This window comes from Odocoileus virginianus, chromosome 17 (assembly GCF_023699985.2).
Source record: "Odocoileus virginianus isolate 20LAN1187 ecotype Illinois chromosome 17, Ovbor_1.2, whole genome shotgun sequence".
NCBI lineage: Eukaryota > Metazoa > Chordata > Mammalia > Artiodactyla > Cervidae > Odocoileus > Odocoileus virginianus.
This window is the reverse complement of record NC_069690.1, coordinates 48,277,333-48,294,851: the sequence shown is the minus strand read 5'-3', so window position 1 is coordinate 48,294,851 and position 17,519 is coordinate 48,277,333. Positions and strand designations below refer to the sequence as shown.

General features: G+C 48.5%; 3 long non-coding RNA genes across 4 annotated transcripts; 1 reads left to right on the top strand and 2 right to left on the bottom strand.

Moving 5' to 3' along the window:
* Positions 1-431: 431 nt before the first annotated feature.
* Positions 432-6,163, bottom strand: LOC139039167 (uncharacterized). The gene is made up of 2 exons (XR_011492417.1): positions 6,091-6,163; positions 432-5,933 (listed from the first exon to the last, which is right to left on the bottom strand). It is a non-coding gene; the product is annotated as an uncharacterized lncRNA (long non-coding RNA).
* LOC110146417 (uncharacterized) lies at positions 5,922-6,963 on the top strand. Of its 2 annotated transcripts, none has more exons than XR_011492418.1 (2): positions 5,922-6,012; positions 6,110-6,963. It is a non-coding gene; the product is annotated as an uncharacterized lncRNA (long non-coding RNA). The 2 variants fall into 2 exon arrangements; XR_002316543.2 differs by having other exon boundaries at positions 6,107-6,963.
* Positions 6,964-12,895: 5,932 nt separating this feature from the next.
* Positions 12,896-15,830, bottom strand: LOC110146408 (uncharacterized). The gene is made up of 2 exons (XR_002316541.2): positions 15,430-15,830; positions 12,896-15,133 (listed from the first exon to the last, which is right to left on the bottom strand). It is a non-coding gene; the product is annotated as an uncharacterized lncRNA (long non-coding RNA).
* Between the last annotated feature and the right edge of the window lie 1,689 nt (positions 15,831-17,519).

Here is a 17,519-nt window from a genome sequence, read left to right as displayed (position 1 = left end):
ATTTGGCCAAATATATTGCTACAAAGATCTCAAGTGCTCCTCTCCTTTTTTTTTTTTAAATTTTAACATTCTCATCCTCAGACTAAGCTTTTTGTGTGTTCTCATTTGGGGCCACTTGTAACTGTGTCCCAGTGACTAAATCCCACTTGATTTGGTTAACTGTTCATCCATTTTTTTTGTTTTTTCTGTCCAAGCAAACAAGAATTACTACCACTTTCTTAGGGTTAAAAAGATCCATTAGCCTAAGGCAGTAAAATATTTGGGATGTTTAGAACCTAATCCTGCCCCCCGCCCTTGCCCCCGCCAATTTCTGACCTAAAGCTGCATGCATGAAAAGGATAGAACCACTTGGTTTGAATACTTGCCTTACTGTTTTCATTAGGTTACTAACCAGCAGGAGAGGTAACAGGGACTTTTTTTTAATGAAACACCTTTCACCCTTTTATTTCTATATAATTTATGCTTTCAATCATTTCTGTAATTATCTTCAATTTCCATATGCTTTTTATTGAATCAAACTCATCTCTAAAATTGATACTGTTCCATTCTGTCTCTTACAAGTACTAAATGTATGATAAAAGGATGTATTTTAAATTGTTTTCAGCTTCTGAATACAGCTGCAATAAAAGCACTAATTTGTGGTATTTAAGAAAACCTGGAGAATAAACTCATACTTTAAAAGATCATTTTTTTTTCATTCTTTTACTGTTTATAACAAAAGGCCACAGATAATTACCTTTTTTCTTTCAAAATCATGTTACCTCTCTAATCCTGCTTTTAAGTGACAAGAAGACATTTTGTACGTTGCAACTGGTTGGCTTTTCCCCCTGGATTCTTCCTGATTTGACGTTGGTGACAGGCTGTATCTTAACTGTATTTTGACTAAGGGGTTTCTCACTTAGCACACCTGCAAATCACCTGCAAGGCGTGTTCCAACATGGATTGCTGGCCCCACCCCCAGAGTTTCTGTGACATTTAATCTTACAGTTCCAGTGAATTTTAATTTCTAACAAGTTCTCAGGTGATGCAGATGCTGCTGACCCATGCACTACACTTTGAGAACCGCTCCTTGACCATACTTACAGTAAATGCTAGAAAAAAACCATGTTAGGAGTGCCGATATATGCTATGGTGAGGATGAACTTTGAAACGTGCCAAGTGAAAAGTCAGATAGGAAAGATCATATATGGTATGATTCCATTACATGAAATACCCAGAACTGGTGAAGCCAAAAGAAGAAGAGCAAACAGGTGCTTTGCCAGGGGGAAGGAGGGAATGAAGTTACTATTTAATGGATAAGGGGTTTTAGTTTGGGGTGATAAAAATGTTATAGAACTAGATTCATGTGATGATTGTACAACCTTGTGAACGTACTATTTTCTACAGAATCACTTTGAAATGGTTAATTTTGTCGTATGAATTTCAAGAGGTTTTTCTTTCTAAGGTAAGATCACGGCATATAAATGCAAAATATGCATATCAAAGATTTTATTCAACTTAGTAAGAGAACCAGTCAGATATTAAAACCAGTTCAAAGGGATATTTATATAAGAATAAAACTGCGAGCACTTCCCTGGTGGTCCAGTGGTTAAGGCTCTGTGCTTCCACAGAAAAGGGCACAGGTTCAATCCTTGGTCAGGGAACTAAGATCCCACATGTTGCGTGGCATGGCCAAAAGAAAAATTGTTCTGGCAGAAGAAAATTTATTTAGTTCAGAAACTTAGATCTACATCAAGACATGAATAGCACCAGTGAGAAATTTTAGAAGGATAAAAAAAAATCTTATTCTCAAAAATAATTGTTTATTAAAAGCAATAATAACAACATACTGGGTGATCATAGCATATGTATAAGTGAAATAAATGACAGCAATACCACAAAGGATGGGAATACTCTGATGTAAGTTACCTGTGCTATTCGTGGAGCAGGATCTTTTTATTTAAATGTGCACTTAATTTAAAAATGTATAGTGCAAGCTCTAAGGGAGCCACTAAACTGTTTAAAAGATATAATTAATCTACTACAAGAGAGAAGATGGAGTTGTAAAATGCTCAATTAAAATCAGAGATGGAAGAAGATGGAAGATAGAAAACAACAAATACAAAGCATAGAAAACAGTAACAAACGTGTTAAAAGTACAGAGATGGAGAAAAATACGCCATGCTAACACTAACCAAAAGCAAGCCGACTTACCTTTTATTAATTTCAGACAAAGCAGACTTCAGGTAAGATACTAAGGGATAAGAAAGAAAAAGTGAAAGTGAAGTTGCTCAGTCGTGTCCAACTCTTTGCGACCCCATGGACTGTAGCCTATCAGGCTGCTCTGTCCACGGGATTTTCCAGGAAGGGATAAGAAGGGGCATTAAATAATGATAAATGGACTAATTCTCCAAGAAAACAGCCTAATCTATGCACCTAACAAAACAGTGTCAGTATGGGAAACTTAAAATATTACCCAATGTTTCACTTTATCCCAGGAGTACAACATTCCTAGATTCAAACTGTAAGCAGAAGAGTGGGTGGTATGGGTAAGAGACGACCAAAATGTTAAGAGTGGATCATGAAAGGATAAAGTAGTCCATGAAACAGTATCATTAAGATGACTAATGTGTGAAGCTGATGTTTGATCAGGATTGGACTGTTACCAAATGCTTTTCCGCATCTATCAGATTTAAAGGGTTTCTCTCCAGTATGAAGTCTCTGATGTTGAGTAAGATGAGTGCTCTGGCTAAATGCTTTACCACATTTGCTGTGTTCATGAGGTTTCTCTCCGGAATGAATTCAGTGATGTTCAGTAAGGGATGAGTTTTCAGGGAAGTCCTTCCCACATTCACTGCATGTATAGGGTTTTTCTCCAGTGTGAATCCTCTGGTGTTGTGTAAACACTGAGTGGGCACTGAATGCTTTTCCACATTCATTATATTTATAAAGCTTTTCCTCAGTATGAATTCTCTGGTGTTGGGTAAGGTGTGTACTTCATCTGAATGCCTTCCCACCATCACTACACTTACAGGGTTTCACTCCCATGTGAATTCTCTGAAGTTGTGTAAGAGATGAGGTATCAGTGAAGGACTTCCCCAATCAATGCATTCATAGGGTTTCTCCCCACTGTGAATTCTCTGATGATGAATAAAGGATGAGTAGTCACTTTCCTATATTCATTACATATATAAGGTTTCTCCCCAATGTTGCTGTTCAGTGATGCTGAACAGATGAATTTACAGTGAATGCCTTCCTACAAATTTTACATTTACAGGGTTTTTCTCCAGTATGAGTTCTCTGATATTCAGTAAGACATGAATTCTGGATAAATGCTTTTCCACAGTCATCACACTTATGAGGTTTCTCACCAGTATGAATTCTTTCATGATAAAGTTTGAACGGTCACTCAAATTTTTTCCAAAGTCATTACAATTATGCTTTCTTTTTAGAAGTTCTTTGACTTAATTGGAGATAAATTTCATTTGACATTTTTCCCAAATGGATCAAGTATATATATGTAGTTTCTCTTCTGAACAAGTAATATACTTTGGGATAAGTTTATATCTTAAATCAAAACTTCTCTCAAATTCATTAAAAGTATGCCCATTTTCCTCACAAGATAGTTTTCATGGGCAACTATTATTTGCTGGAAATCACTGGTTTGGGCGAGAGAGTTTTTTTAGGTTTTTTTTTTTGAAATTTTGCCTATAGAGTTCTCCTTCTGCTTTTCTATCTTGGCCTCAAATTCACAGATTCCTTCAAATAAATACCCTTTGGACACATCTCTGAGCCTTTCAATGACGACAGAGATGTTGCTGCTTACTCAAAAGTATATTCTACTGATCTCTTTGGTATCTGCTCTGGTCTTCACATCTGAGGGGAATAAAAAATTTATAAAAACATTTTCTGTGCTGGGGAACTGCATTCAGGATTAAAAAAAAATAACCTTACTAAAATTAGAATGTATATTTAGTCTTGAAATCTGGGAAAATAATAAGCCAGTGGAGTAGAGATAAATAGAGGCAGAAGTGCTGGGGAAGAAGCTAGTCCAACAGGCAAAGACTCTGAAAGCTGAAAAAAATGTTTTAAAGATGTAGAAGTTTAACCTTCTCACTTAAAGATAAACACGTTTAGAACTAGAGAGGTTATGTGATTAACCTAAAGATACAGAAGTTATTAATGAGATGGTCAGATATAGAACTCAGGCTTTGTCCACTACACTACCACAATATCTGGAGACTGAACAGAGCTTAAATGAGAGAATGGACAGGTACCTCTTCAAAATACAAATAATGAAGGGGAAGCATAACAGTGTTAGAAAATGCAAAAGAATGAATGCTGTCAGAGTGACAGCACCTGGAGAGAAACCATTAAGGAATGTAAAAAAAGCACCTGAAAAAGCAATGTACAAAGGAATAATCACTGAGGAAGGTCTAAATCTGAACAGAACGGCAGAATTTAAGGCATTAAGGAGAGCTCTTTGGATAACATTTTTGAGATCACATTCCTAAACATTCACCCCTAAGTTGCACATACAGATTTATCCCTCTCTGAATAAGTGCCTCTAAAGACATCAACATCTCACTAGATCTCCACAATTCTTTCCTGGGCTGAGACTAATTTCAGAAACTGAGAATTCTTCTAATTGGAAAAAAAAAATACGCAACAAAATAAAAACTGTCATTACTTAAATATTTTGAAATGTTTCAAGCACTATTAGTTTTTAAAAGGATATAATCTGAATCTCCCAAAAGTCTGTGTTGAAGGACAAAGACTGACCTCCAGTCAACAGAAAAGACAAGATACCATACTAGAGAAGATACAAAGTCTGAGGAGGTGTTATCAAACTGGTTGAAAATGGAAGGGCAGTATGACGAGGTGATCTAAGATCACAGTTAACATTTGGGTGGAATCATTAACTAGAGACAACAGCATTTTCACTGATCATAAACATAAGAGATGTTCTGGTACCAAGAGAGGTAAGGCACTAGAGAATTGTTCCTTTCTCTCTTTTTTTAACAAATACAAACCTCTGAAAAACCCAAATGAATAGTCACTTAAATTGTGGAAACCACTTTGCTTCCTTAATTAAAGATTTGCATACTCAATTTTCAGCAAGTGTTAAGAAATCTTGGAAAGGTGTAGATTATAGTGTACGGATAAATGCAAGTCCTTCACAAGGCCTCCAAAAAAACAACTGCTTCAAGTCAAATTTGGGGTTTCCAAGCAAACATTTTGGCAAAGGCTCACCGTCTAGGGGTTGCAGGTTGCAGTCCCGAGACTAAAATCTGGCCCACTGCACCAAGGCTGCTGTCACAACCAGGAAACTCTGGGTCCGTTCAAATCGTTTAAGCACTTGACATTCCGTTCCCTTTCCACCTCTGCTCTTCATGAGCCGAGCGGGTGCCCTGGGGCTCCGCGGCTTCTGAGAGACCTGAGGTCCAGCTCCCCGTCAAGCCCCAACGCCTAATGGCCGCTGCTCCCGGTCGGAGTGGAGATGGGACAGCAGGGCCTCAGGCCGCACCGACCTTGTGGAAAACCAAGCTCCAGCCTGCCCTCCTCCGTCCGTGGCTACTCGCGCGACGCTCCCAGACCGCTTGGCCTGAGGGGTACAAAATCCCTAGACAACTGAACTGCAACTCCCAGAATGCACCGGGCCAAGTCGCTTCCGTTTCCGTTCTCAGGGACTTCCCTTTCCCAGAAGTCCCTGAGAAATCTCCGCTTCTGCTTACTTCTGCCCCTGAGCTGAGCAGAGGGGGCGGTGTGGAGGCGTCTCAGCCAACCAGGGCCGCAAGCCAGAATCTCCGTGGTAACCGCCGAAGCCCACTCACTTCGGCGATGCTCCCAGGGGAGGCAGAAGCTTGCATCCGAGGTTTGGGGTTCTGGCCGGCGTTCCGCTTCTGGGGATTGGTGTGCGCTTGACTGCCTCTCCGCGCTCAATCGAACAGGCCCTGGGAAGAAAAGACAGTGTAAAAACTTTACAGACGTTAGAGGACGCTGTGGTCCTTTGGATACTGTTTCTAACAAATTGTAAAAAGATATTTTTGAGAATTGGGAACAGTGGAAGGAGGAGCTGGGTATTAGATAACATTAATGAGTGAACGTCACTTTTGGCATGTCTCAGCAGATACTTCAAAAGCCATCCAGAGGTCGACTGAGTTTGTTTTTAATCTGTCAAGAGCTCAGGCAGCATGGAATGCTGAGTGAAGAATATGTGGCGGAAGAGATCCACAAAGTACTTCAGCCCCTGAAAACAGTCAAGTCCCCGTTTCAGGGCCTTTGCAGCAGGAACAGTGGGGAGTCCCGTCCTGCTGTTTTATTTTCTCATTTTCTCTCTCTGGCCAAACCTGCAAAGAGCATGATAGAACCCTATTGTAACTGCGAATGTTTGTTTTCTGATTACAAATGTGACAGTATGTTCATTATGCAAAATCTGAAAAATGTAGAAAAAATATTAATAGAAAAAAATACCAGGAGGAAATACTATTTTGGGCTGCAGGGATTATGGGCTTAAAAATATTTTTTATCTTATGTTTTTCCATATTTCCCAAATTTTCTGCCATGAATTAGAATTACTGCTGTATCATAAAAAGTTTTTAAAGTACATAGTTTGCAATTTATAGAAAGGTCATATGGCTTTCTGTAATGTGAGTAGCATTACATCTACTCACAAAGTTAGGCATAGGGCATAGAAGCAGGTGATACTTCAGAGCTGATCACAAACTTCACAAATAAAAAAACTGGTATAAGATACAGAATATGGTATGCCATCAGTGACACTAGCAAGATGAAAAAAATGCAAGAGTGTAGAGCAGAGTCAGTCAATGCTGGCACTTTACTGATGAGGAAAAGGGAATGTGCTGATTGCTAAGATGCTTGGTGAGCTCAGAAGAAGTCAGCAAAATCACTGTCCTGTTGAGCAAGCCCAAATTGTCTACCCACAGGATCATGAGCAAATAAATGACTGCATTAAGCCACTAAGATTTGGGTTAGTTTGTTAAGGAGGAAAAGCCAAACTAGCAAACACTTATCCCGACACTGTGAAGTCTTCTGCCCTTTCTCCCATGGATTTGAAGTCTCTCCAATACCTCAAGTATGTTTTTGTAGAATCGGGGATCTGTTCTTGGATTTCTGCTGTGGGCCCAGTCCAGGCTGCTTTGTGACCCTCCGAACACATCCTGATTCCAGGTGCCTTCAGTTGCAAGGTTTTGCTCTTCACACCTGGACCTCAGGAAATCAAGGATTTGATGGCCATAGAGTACAAACACCACTCCTGATTTCACATTTAGATTCTGAAAAGGGGATTCTTTATCTAGCATCCTTGGCATACCCCTGCAAGTGTTTTCAGAAACTTGGGCACGGGCATTTTCCTGTGTGATTTCCCCACATTTAAGCAGATTCTTAAAGGGTTACTTGCCTTCTCCAAAATTGTTGAGCTGAGGCTAAAGGAAACTGGTGTGGTTTCTGGTCAGCCTCTCTTTGGGGGCGCTGGGTGGCAGCAGAGGAAAGAGCAAAGTCGAGCTCAGACTCACTCAGAGGCCGGGGAGGCCCCCTGCGTTCCTTCTGTGCTACAGCTCTTAGCTGTGTTTGGCTGTTCTGCGGTTTATTGGTTTGTGATGTCTTCTTTCTCTCGCAATGAGCTTCATCAGGAAAGGCTTTGGACTCCAACACCTGGCTTTAGCGAAATGCCCCGAGCCTGGAGTTAGAAGTGGGTTTAACAGAGGCACCCGACCACTGGGGTGTGGTCAGCAGGCATGCATGGGATTCTGTGTGAGTTACTTAGTGCCTTAGGGCTGTGACTGGGGGATCAAGGTCCTAACACACACACGGCCTGGTGCAAGGTGAGTGACTGGCTATAAAAACACAAATTCCGTTCCCTTCATTGTGACCCCCTTCCCCGAGGGCCACACAGTATTCCTCCTGGAACCATGGCTGGCACAGGAGGAAAAACACGAACTCTCCAACAGGCTCCAGGAACTTGAAACCTTGGGGTGCAGTGGGGGGTGAGAACGCATCGGACAATAGTGAGGTGTCCAAAACATGCCGTTTGTGCAGAAGCACCACAGCCAGTGTCAGTGGCCTAAATAGCACGCAGCGTCCTCGGAGCTGCAGGACTCAACTCATCACTCTTGAGCACAGGCTGGCAGAAGCACCCTCTCGGCATTTGCCAGCCAGGACTCGTACCTCTTTGTGCCTGGGGCAGCTGCTTTCGGCTTGATGAACACAGCAGGTCACCAGGGCAAGGGGTGGGCGGGGGGCGCACAGAACACCTGAGGCAGGGGGCCCATTTCCATCAGTGCTGTGCTGTGCTTAGTCACTCAGTCGTGTCCAGCTCTGAGACCCCATGGACTGTAGCCCACCAGGCTCCTCTGTCCATGGGGATTTTTCCAGGCAGGAATACTGGAATGGGTTGCCATGCCCACCTCCAGGGGGTCTTCCCAACCCAGGGATTGAACCTAGGTCTCCCGCATTGCAGGCAGATTCTTTACGGCCTGAGCCACCTAGGGAAGCCCCAGAATACTGGAGTGGGTAGCCTATCCCTTCGCCAAGGGAACTTCCTGATCCAGGAATTGAACCAGGTTCTCCTGCATTGTGAGTGGATTCTTTACCAGCTAAGCTACCAAGGAGGCCCAGTGAGGCCTGACACGTGAGGAACTTTGCTGCTGCCTGGTCAATACCACCCCTCAATCACCCAGCAGGTGTCTAGGAGCCAGGTGCAGCAGGGAAGACCGCCCCCCCCACCTTTGGAAAACGGTGCCAGTTCATGCAACTCTACACTAGCCCCTTGGCAGAGCTGCCCCAGACTCCCCCCTCCCCCAACCCCAGACACAGCAGTGATGTGGAAGACAATTAAGTGAGCTTGGCCAGGAGGTAGAAGCAGGGTTTGAATGGAAGAAAAAAGAGGGTCTGTGAAGAAGGCAGGTGGGGCTGCACCTACAAAGGTCAGAGAAAGCAGCCAGGTGGTCTGTATAGTTGGGCGCGGGCAGGGGCTCTGTGGGGGCTCAGAACACACCCCTCCGGGCAGGATACAGGCTCCAGAGCATCCCCACACTGTGGCCCTGACCATTCACTAATTTATCCATAACTCATGTTACTGAGCATCTCCAATGTGCTGGCCATCACCCCAGGCGCTGGGGAAGCAGGTGGAAAATGTGCCCCATGAGCCCTGGGAGCTTCAGTTCTTGCAAGGAGGCAGATGATAGACAAGATGAGCTTTGGTGTAAATTAAGTGGGATGGGCCATGCACATGCCTGCGGGAAGAGCTTTCTAACAGATTGGTGGGATGTGCAAAGACCCTGAGGCAGGGGTGCTTGTCTGAAAAGAGTCAGAGCCCAGAGTATCTGCAGAGCAATGAGAATAGAGGGAACAACCAGGTTATGAGTATCACGAAGCTTTGGATTTCATTCTAAGTGAGATGAGAGAAGAATGTCATGGCCAGGTTCCTTCCGTGTGAGGTAGTTCAGACCAGCGGGAGGCAGGGTGGTGGTGCGTGTGATGTTGCTGTTCAGTTGCTAAGTTGTATCCGACTCTCTGCAACCCTATGAAGGAGCATGCCAGGCTTCCCTGTCCTTCACCATCTCCCAGAGTTTGCTCAAATTCATGTCCATTGAGTTGGTGATGCCATCCAACCATCTCATCCTCTGTCATCTCCTTCTCCTCTTGCCCTCAATCTTTCCCAGCATCAGGCTCTTTTCTAATGAATCAGTTCTTCACATCAGGTGGCCGAAGGATTAGAGCTTCAGCTTCAGCATCAGTCCTTCCAATGAATATTCAGGGTTGATTTCCTTTAGGATGGACTGGTTTGCTCTCCTTGCAGTCCAAGGGACTCTCAAGAGTCTTCTCCAGCACCACAATTCGAAAGCATCAATTCTTTGGCAGTGATGGGAGTATGTGGGGGGAGTGCTGGGTTTGGAATACATTGTAAACGTAGAGCAGGAAGAAATCAAGGAAGGATGTGGGATTTGTGAGAAAGAGCCAAACGGAGTTGACACTGCGATTTGGCCCGAGCATTTAGAATAACATGGCCTCTTACTGAACGGGAAGCCCAAGGTTTTGGGATTGAATGGAGGGCTCCTCTTTGGATGTGACATGTGAGAGGTGACCTCAGAGTCTTCAACAGAGGAAGCAGCTGTAGCTGGGGAGAAGAGGAGCTCTGTGGGGAGACAGCAGGAAGTATGGGGGGAAAGACCACCCAAGGAGGTGAACCCAGGGCACCCAGCTTCCAAAGGTGGGGGTAGGCACCTCCTGCACAGGACCCTGAAGAGGTGCCTCGAGCAAGGTCCTGAGACTCGGTGAGGAAGTGTTTAAAGGCTTAATGCTGCGTCATCAGGCTCTCATGTGCCCTGCCCCCCACATTGTCCCAGCACGTACAGAGCCTGGGATCTCTTGTTTGTCTCCCCTCCTCTCCTTGCCCCCTCCCCTCTGCTTATTGGGTTTCTGGCTGGAGTCCCCAAACAGGACAAGCAGGAAAAACTGGCCTGGTCCGGGGGACATCAGTTTCTACTTGGCTACTGGGCTTTGAAGAGGGGGGTTTCTGGGCCACCCTCTGGGATGTGGAAGCTTCAGGTGTGACCTCCAGGAAACTATCCCCCTGCCTGTTATTTGAGAGCCTCTGTCTGCAGGGGCTGAAACCTGTCCTCTCAGGCCACGTGTAGAAAGATTCCAGCAGGGCACAATCCTTGAAGGGCAAATTAATTTTGTCGTTTGGATTATTATTTCAAGAAAGAAGAAGAGATAAAGCGTTGTACTCATCACCTTTAGAAGCAGGCGCACTGCACAGAAGCATGCTGTATGATGCACACCGCCTAATCAGCAGATCCATTCTGGGCTGTGGTCGGTCCAGGTGCAGCGTGGGGCTCAGGGTTAGAAATTCTGTGGAGGCCAGAATTTCTGGAAAGGGAGGTGGACAGAGAACGTGGCAGTGGAGAGGGGGCGGGAAGACAGCAGCTCACAATTGCCGAGAATGTCGGAGCAGAGGCTAGTGAGAGGCAGAAAGAGAAAGGCAGGCCTGGGATGGAGGGAAAGAAAACCAGAGCCTGAAGGGCAAATGGACACACTTGGGAGGAGGCTCACCGCCCGAGTCTTGGCACATGAGACGTGGCGTCGGTCTCTGGCTCTGGATCTGTCGACCACAGTGGGTCCTCTCCTTGGAGGGTTCCTATAAAGAAAGCTGAGCGCCGAAGAATTGATGCTTTTGAACTGCGGTGTTTGGAGAAGACTCTTGAGAATCCCATAGACTGCAAGGATATCCAACCAGTCCATCCTAAAGGAGATCAGTCCTGGGTGTTCACTGGAAGGACTTATGCTAAAGCTGAAACTCCAATACTCTGGCCACCTGATGCGAAGAACTGACTCATTAGAAAAGACCCTGATGCTGGGAAAGATTGAGGGCAAGAGGAGAAGGGGACAACAGAGGATGAGATGGTTGGGTGGCATCACCGACTCAATGGACCAGTTTGGGTAAACTCCGGGAGTTGGTGATAGACAGGGAGGCCTGGTGTGCTGCGGGTCATGGGACCTCAAAGAGTTGGACATGACTGAGCAATTAGACTGAACTGAACTGTACCTGTTTCTTGACCCCAACCTCCACTTGGGGGGACAGGGACATTGTGGGGAGGAGGGCAGAGCAAACTCAGGCCTGGTTCACTGGTGTCTCCTCCAGGCCTCATCCTGGGCTTGCTGGGTCCCGTCCCAGCCAAGAATCCCCCACCCTTGAAGCAAACCGAGTTCCTCTTAGTGATTTGTATTTGCATCCTCACCTGGCTGTGGGCTGTAATCTTCACTCTGTCTCTGTTATCCTGGGAGTTGAAATCAGTTTCTTCCCACATTTGCCAGAGTCTTGAATAAAGTCTCTCTTGCACTTTCCAGCAAGTGTCCAGTGAATAATTTGTTCTTAACAAGTGTTGTGAGAGGGCAGCCTTGAGTGTCTAGTGGGGGCCTGGCAGCAGTGAGAGCTATGTACACAGTTGTGTATATTCCCTTGTGTAGCTGAAGAAGTGGTACGACAGGTGAGGGTCAGCCCCAAGGCATGAACCCGAGCTGGGCACCATACTGGAGCACTGGAGGATGCCCATAAGTGGCACTGGTTGAATAGGTGCTGTGGGAAGAGCAAGAGGCCTGCTTGGACAGGAGGAGCAGCATCTCAGGCAGGGTGGCTGGTGGGGTGACGCTGGGGTCCCTTGAGAAGCACCACTGATTCCAGTTCTCAGACGGGCTGCAGGAGGGCGGCGTTCACAGCCTGTCTCCCCTCTGCTCCTCCCTTCTTCCTGGTTCTTCCCTTTCACTCTCATAACAGGGAAACTGAATTTTGCATCCTTTGCCAGGATCATTTGGAGTCAGGTGCCTGACTTTAAAGGTTGATGCAGGAAACGTGCTTCATGTTACTCAGAAAGTCACCAACACATGCTCCTTCCCAGTGATGTGGCCTCAGGTGTTTTCCCCTGGGTTTCTGGACCTTGTAGGCAAAGCTGGGTCTCCACCTGTCTGACCTCTGATGTATTTCTGAGGCCCGGAGATCCAGGGAGAGTGTGATGGTCTGAAGCATGTGTCTGGTTAACCCCTCATTAACACGTCTCAAATGCAGTGTCTTGGAGCCGTCACACCAGCCATCACAGGCATCCCCCCGGCCAACCTGGCTCTGACCTGCCTGTGCCTGGGGTGGGCTCTCCCTCCAGAAGCCAACTCTGGACATTGCTGGACGGATGGAGCACCTGGGCCTCCTCCCTGCTCTCCTCCCCTGTCCAGCCCGTCCCCAGGGTGTGAAATCTGATATTTTTCAACTCCAAGCAGCAAGCCAGGTAAGTAAAAAAACGGCTCTCTTGAGCTGGGTTGAGAAACTAGTTGCGTGAAGTAATGAGTTGAAATGGACTTGACTAAGTGCCAAGTTGTAGCTGAGTGTCCTGGAGACTGGAGATCTGGTTCAATTAAGCTTTAATATATTTTTTTAGGTGAACTGTTAACACTGTTGTTTTTAGTTAAGAGTCAGCTTTTACAGAGAATGACACCAGGCTCCTGAATAACAAAGGAGCAAGACCCAGGAATGCTCCCAGTGTGTGTTGGGGTGGGGAGAAGGCAGGGCTGCTGTCACCTGGATGTGGGGGAGCTGTGGGGCTGAGCAGAGGCAGCGGGAATGCAGAAGCCCAGAGGCAGAGGGATTGTGCAGCTTGGTGAAAAGGCAATGCACTGTCTTGAGTGGAATTCGAGGTACACAGTCATAAGCCACACAAAACTTGCAGCAGATTCCCCCAAATATTCTTTCACACCCTCTGCACCCTGTTTGCTGACTTGGGGTGTCCTGCCAAGGGTCACCTCATGGACTAGAGATCAGGCCATGTCCTTGGAGCTCTGGGTGCGTCCAGGAATCAGCTGACCCATTCCATGGGAGCCTGTGTCCTTACCTGAACCCTGCTTTATCAAGGAGATGCCTCAGCTCTGGGGCCTGCAGAGGACCGGGGCAGGGAGCAGGGTTGGAAGGTTTAGCCAGCCACCGTGGCTCAGCGTCCAGCCCTCCTGCGCTCGCCCATTTCCAGGAGGAAGTCTGGGAACGGAGCCCAGCTCCTGGCGCCAAAGCTTTGCTTCTGCCCTTCCTGACTCTAGAAATTGGGGGCCAGGTCCCTGGCCTTGCCAGCCTACACCCCTACCCACTGTCTTGAACCTGTTGGGGGGCTCTGGGAACCTGGGCTAATGCCCAGGGCTTGTGCCAGGCGCACACCGATGCTCCTCGTGGCCAGCAGGTGGCGATGCAGGAGCGCTGGAAGGGCAGAGGGCTGGGCTTCCTCCCGGTGGGACCCCCACTCCCTGAAGCCTCAGGTGGTTGCTGAGGCTCCCCTGCTAGCTGGGAAGTGTGCGCTCAGCGCAAGCGGTCAAGCTGCAGTGCTGGGAGGGCTGGGCGAACCAATGCAGAAGCTAGAGCTCTGGGAAGCCCTCCACACTTCCCCGTGTTTTCTGCCCTCTGTGTTCGATGCTTCAGGGGTGGTTCCACTTAAGCAAGCTGGTCAGTCCTTGATGCTTGGTTCATGGATGGGATAGTAGAGGCTCAAGTCAGGGGCAGGACCAGGGTACTCACATGGCAGCCCTGAACGGGCCAAGGCAGAAAGTCAGCATGTTCTTGCCATTTCTGTTCTAAGCCCTGGAGTCTCAAGTTGGCCTGGGGCCCTCGGTCTCCAGCCTGTCCATCAGGCCAAGGGTGTGTGCAGGGCTGGCAGGGTGGGTGTCTATAAGCATGCAGGGGTGTGAGGTGTGGATGTGTTCCCTGTGAGTGAATGTCTGGGTGTATCTCACAGTCTGTGTGTGTCTGTGTATCTGAGTGTGTGAGCAGTTCCTGGGTCTTGTAAGCTTCATCTCTTCCTTGGTCTAAGATACTTAGACAAGTTGTCTCACAAATGCATCTGCAAGACAGATCCAAACCATTTCCTCTGCTCAAAGGGAGCACCTAGTGTCTGCAGGTGGAGATGTCCCCACCCTTCATGTGACTTCACTTGACCCTGTTCCCGCTGACCCTAGAGGTGCCCCCAGGATGGTGACCGTTCTAGGAAGGAGACGCTCGGTGAAACTCATCAACTCCACGTTGCTTCTAGGAAACAGTAGTAACTTTGCTCATATTCAGCAAGTCCAAGTTGCCTCAGCTTGGAGGTCATGCGGCCAGGCTTCCTGGTGCCAGCGGGTGACTCAGCTCGAGCAGGCACCCCACCCACCCACAGCCCTCACAGGCGGGCCACGTCCCGCCTCTGCAGGGCCAGCACGCGGGTTCTGTTCCCTGGCTGCGTCACCCAACCTCCTGGGGTCCATCTCACCTCCCACTACCCTATGCTGGGGATACATGGGGTGTGGAGGGTGGGGCCCACAAAGCCCCGCAGTAATTGATTAAGACAAGCTGGGCACTGGTAGCAGCTGACTCAAGGAGCTGAGCGACTTGAGAAGCGACGGCCGTCAAACACGCCAATGGCCCTGGCAGGTTGAAGGATGAGAGAGGAGGGCTGGAGGTCTGCAGAGCCGGGACTTGGGGGCCATTGGGCCTGGATAGCTGCTGGCCTCTCCTGGGATTTCCGTCAGTTGGCACTGCTGCAAACCTGCGTGGGAGCAGGAATGCTGAGTCACAGGCCCTTGGTCAGCTTGTAGAGACGTTTTAACACGTGCAACGTGAAAGATCCTGCTAAGAGAGAGGATCCCAGGTATATGCATTTTGTTTACAGGAAGAGGCTGGGTGGGGATCAAGAGGTCATGAGCAGAAACCCGAGTGGGCCCATGGGTCCCACCAGAGTGCCCAGAAAGTGAAAGTCTGAGGTGTACCCAAGAGTGCTCCATCTGTGCCCAGTTAGACTGCCCTGAATGTCCCCGTGGGCAGCGAGCAGGTCCCCAGCCTTGAGTGCCCTGTGGACCTGCTGTGGGGCCGTATTTCCAGACAGTGAACCTCACCTGCTCTCAGGGCAGGGCTGAGCCCCAACCTACCTGTTCTGATCATCCCACGTGAGGGTCCAGAGCTCCCGCAGGCAGTGTGTGAGTAGGGTGCAAGGCCTTGCCCAGAAAACTCATCCTTGGTCCAGACCCTTGTCACTTACATGTCTCATTGCCCAGAGCCCTGCCCACACCCTCCCAGGAGGATTCTCAACAATGGTTCTTGGCTGCATGTCCTGTGTTCCAACTCAGCTTAGATGTCCCCCAACCAGGTAGCGCTGAGCAAGCTGCTCTCCAGGAAATGCAGGAAGAGGTGTCTGAGCCCAGAGTACACATCCTCCTCTGTACAGATGAGAAATCTGCTACCCCACTGGTGCGGTGCTCTGCATTCCTCAGACTTAGGAAGCCTCCTGTGATCCTGGTTGCCCCAGTTGTCCCCTTCAGGCCTCTAGAAAGATTTCCCACACCCCCACTCCACCCCCTGCCCTTGTTGTTTAGTCCCTAAGTCATGTCCTACCCTTTTGTGACCTCATGGACTGTAGCCTGCCAGGCTCCTCTGTCCATGGGATTTCCCAGACAAGAATATTAGAGCGGGTTGCCATTTCCTTCTCCAGGGCATCTTCCTGACCCAGGGATCGAAGTCTCTGGGTCATCGATGTCCATTAGCAGGACAGGTCCATTAGCATTAGCAGGTGGATTCTTTACCACTGAGCCACCAGGGAAGCCCGCGCCCTGCCCTACTGCCAGCCAAAGTCTACTCAGGGGGGCCCAAAGGCATGCTCAGCACCAGTACCATCTCCATCGACTGACAGAAGTCAGAAGTCGGAGCTGATGGCCTGCCCTCTCTTGCAGAAGGATGGTTAGGGGTACTGGTGAGAAGCGAACCCTCTGGTTCCCATTCAGTGCCGTTCAGTCCACACGAACTCAGAAGGAACCGGCTGCATTCTTGTTCACAGCACAGAGCGAGATGTCCCAGGGCGCTCTGCAGACTTCACCTCCAGAGATTCCGTCCCCCTGCCCTGGTAGAAGTTGGAGCCCCGACACCCAGACTGCTCTGGCTTTGAGGGTCCCTGACAGGTTCTGATGGGCCTCAACCCTCGAGGGGCTGCGGCTCCTGCAGGGGAGGGTGGGATCAGCACTGAGTCCTGCTGATCGGCAGAGGAAGGGCTAGGCTGAGGGAGCTGCTTGTGGACGGGGCCAGCTGCCCCCCTCCAACCTCCCCACCGCTGGCTGCCGCCTTGACCCACTGCTGCCCCAAGTCTAAGGCCTCTTTGTTGACAAGCAGCCGTCCTCTTGCTCCAGCCCTAATCCAGCTCCAATTAGAGAGAGAACATGTGCTTTGGCTGAATGGCCTGGCTGGTGGCAGAGCCTGAAGGCCTGCTCACCCGCTGGCCGGCTGGCCTCACACAGGGGCCCTGCCTTGGTTTGCGGAACCAAGACTATGAGAGCCGTGGCCACTCTGTACAGAAACCAGAGTGCCCGAGGGGCACCTCTGCAGGCTCCAGGTACTGCACCCCATCTGCAGCCAGAGAGAAGGGGTTGGAAGGAGTGAGTGTGTCTGCAGGATGGAGGAGGGTCAGGTCACACCAGCCGGAAGGTCAGGAGTGGGGCAGCCTCGGCCTCTAGGCGAGGAGGACTTGGAGGGGCTCTGTCCAGGTTGCCAGGAGAGGGTCTCCTCCAGCAGGAAAATTGACTTTTCAGTGAAGTTGTAGCTTTTGGAAATACAAGTTGGGGAGGAGGCAGTGATCATCGGAGAGGGGTCATGCTGGGGTCTTATCAACGTCATCACAGCCTCACCCACCCAGAACACCTAACATGATGCTCCCAGCCACTCTGGGTGGGCTGAGCCGCCCTCACATTGTCTCATAGCCCCTGGCCAGGAGGCAGGCAGCTCATCTTTTTCAGGATGCCAAGCTTGCCCTGCCTGGGCCTGTCCTGCCCTGGTGGCTTCTGTGGCATCTCATTCGCTGCTGTGTGACATCGGGCAAGTTCCCCAACCTCTCTGTGCCTAAATTTCTTCACCTGTAAAATGGGGACGATTACAGGACTAGCAGCCCAGGAACTGTTGAAGGCTCTTCCTTCCTGGAGCCAGGCCGGTCCATGAACTCGGCAATGTGAGCCCAGAAGGATGAGGAGGTAGTGGA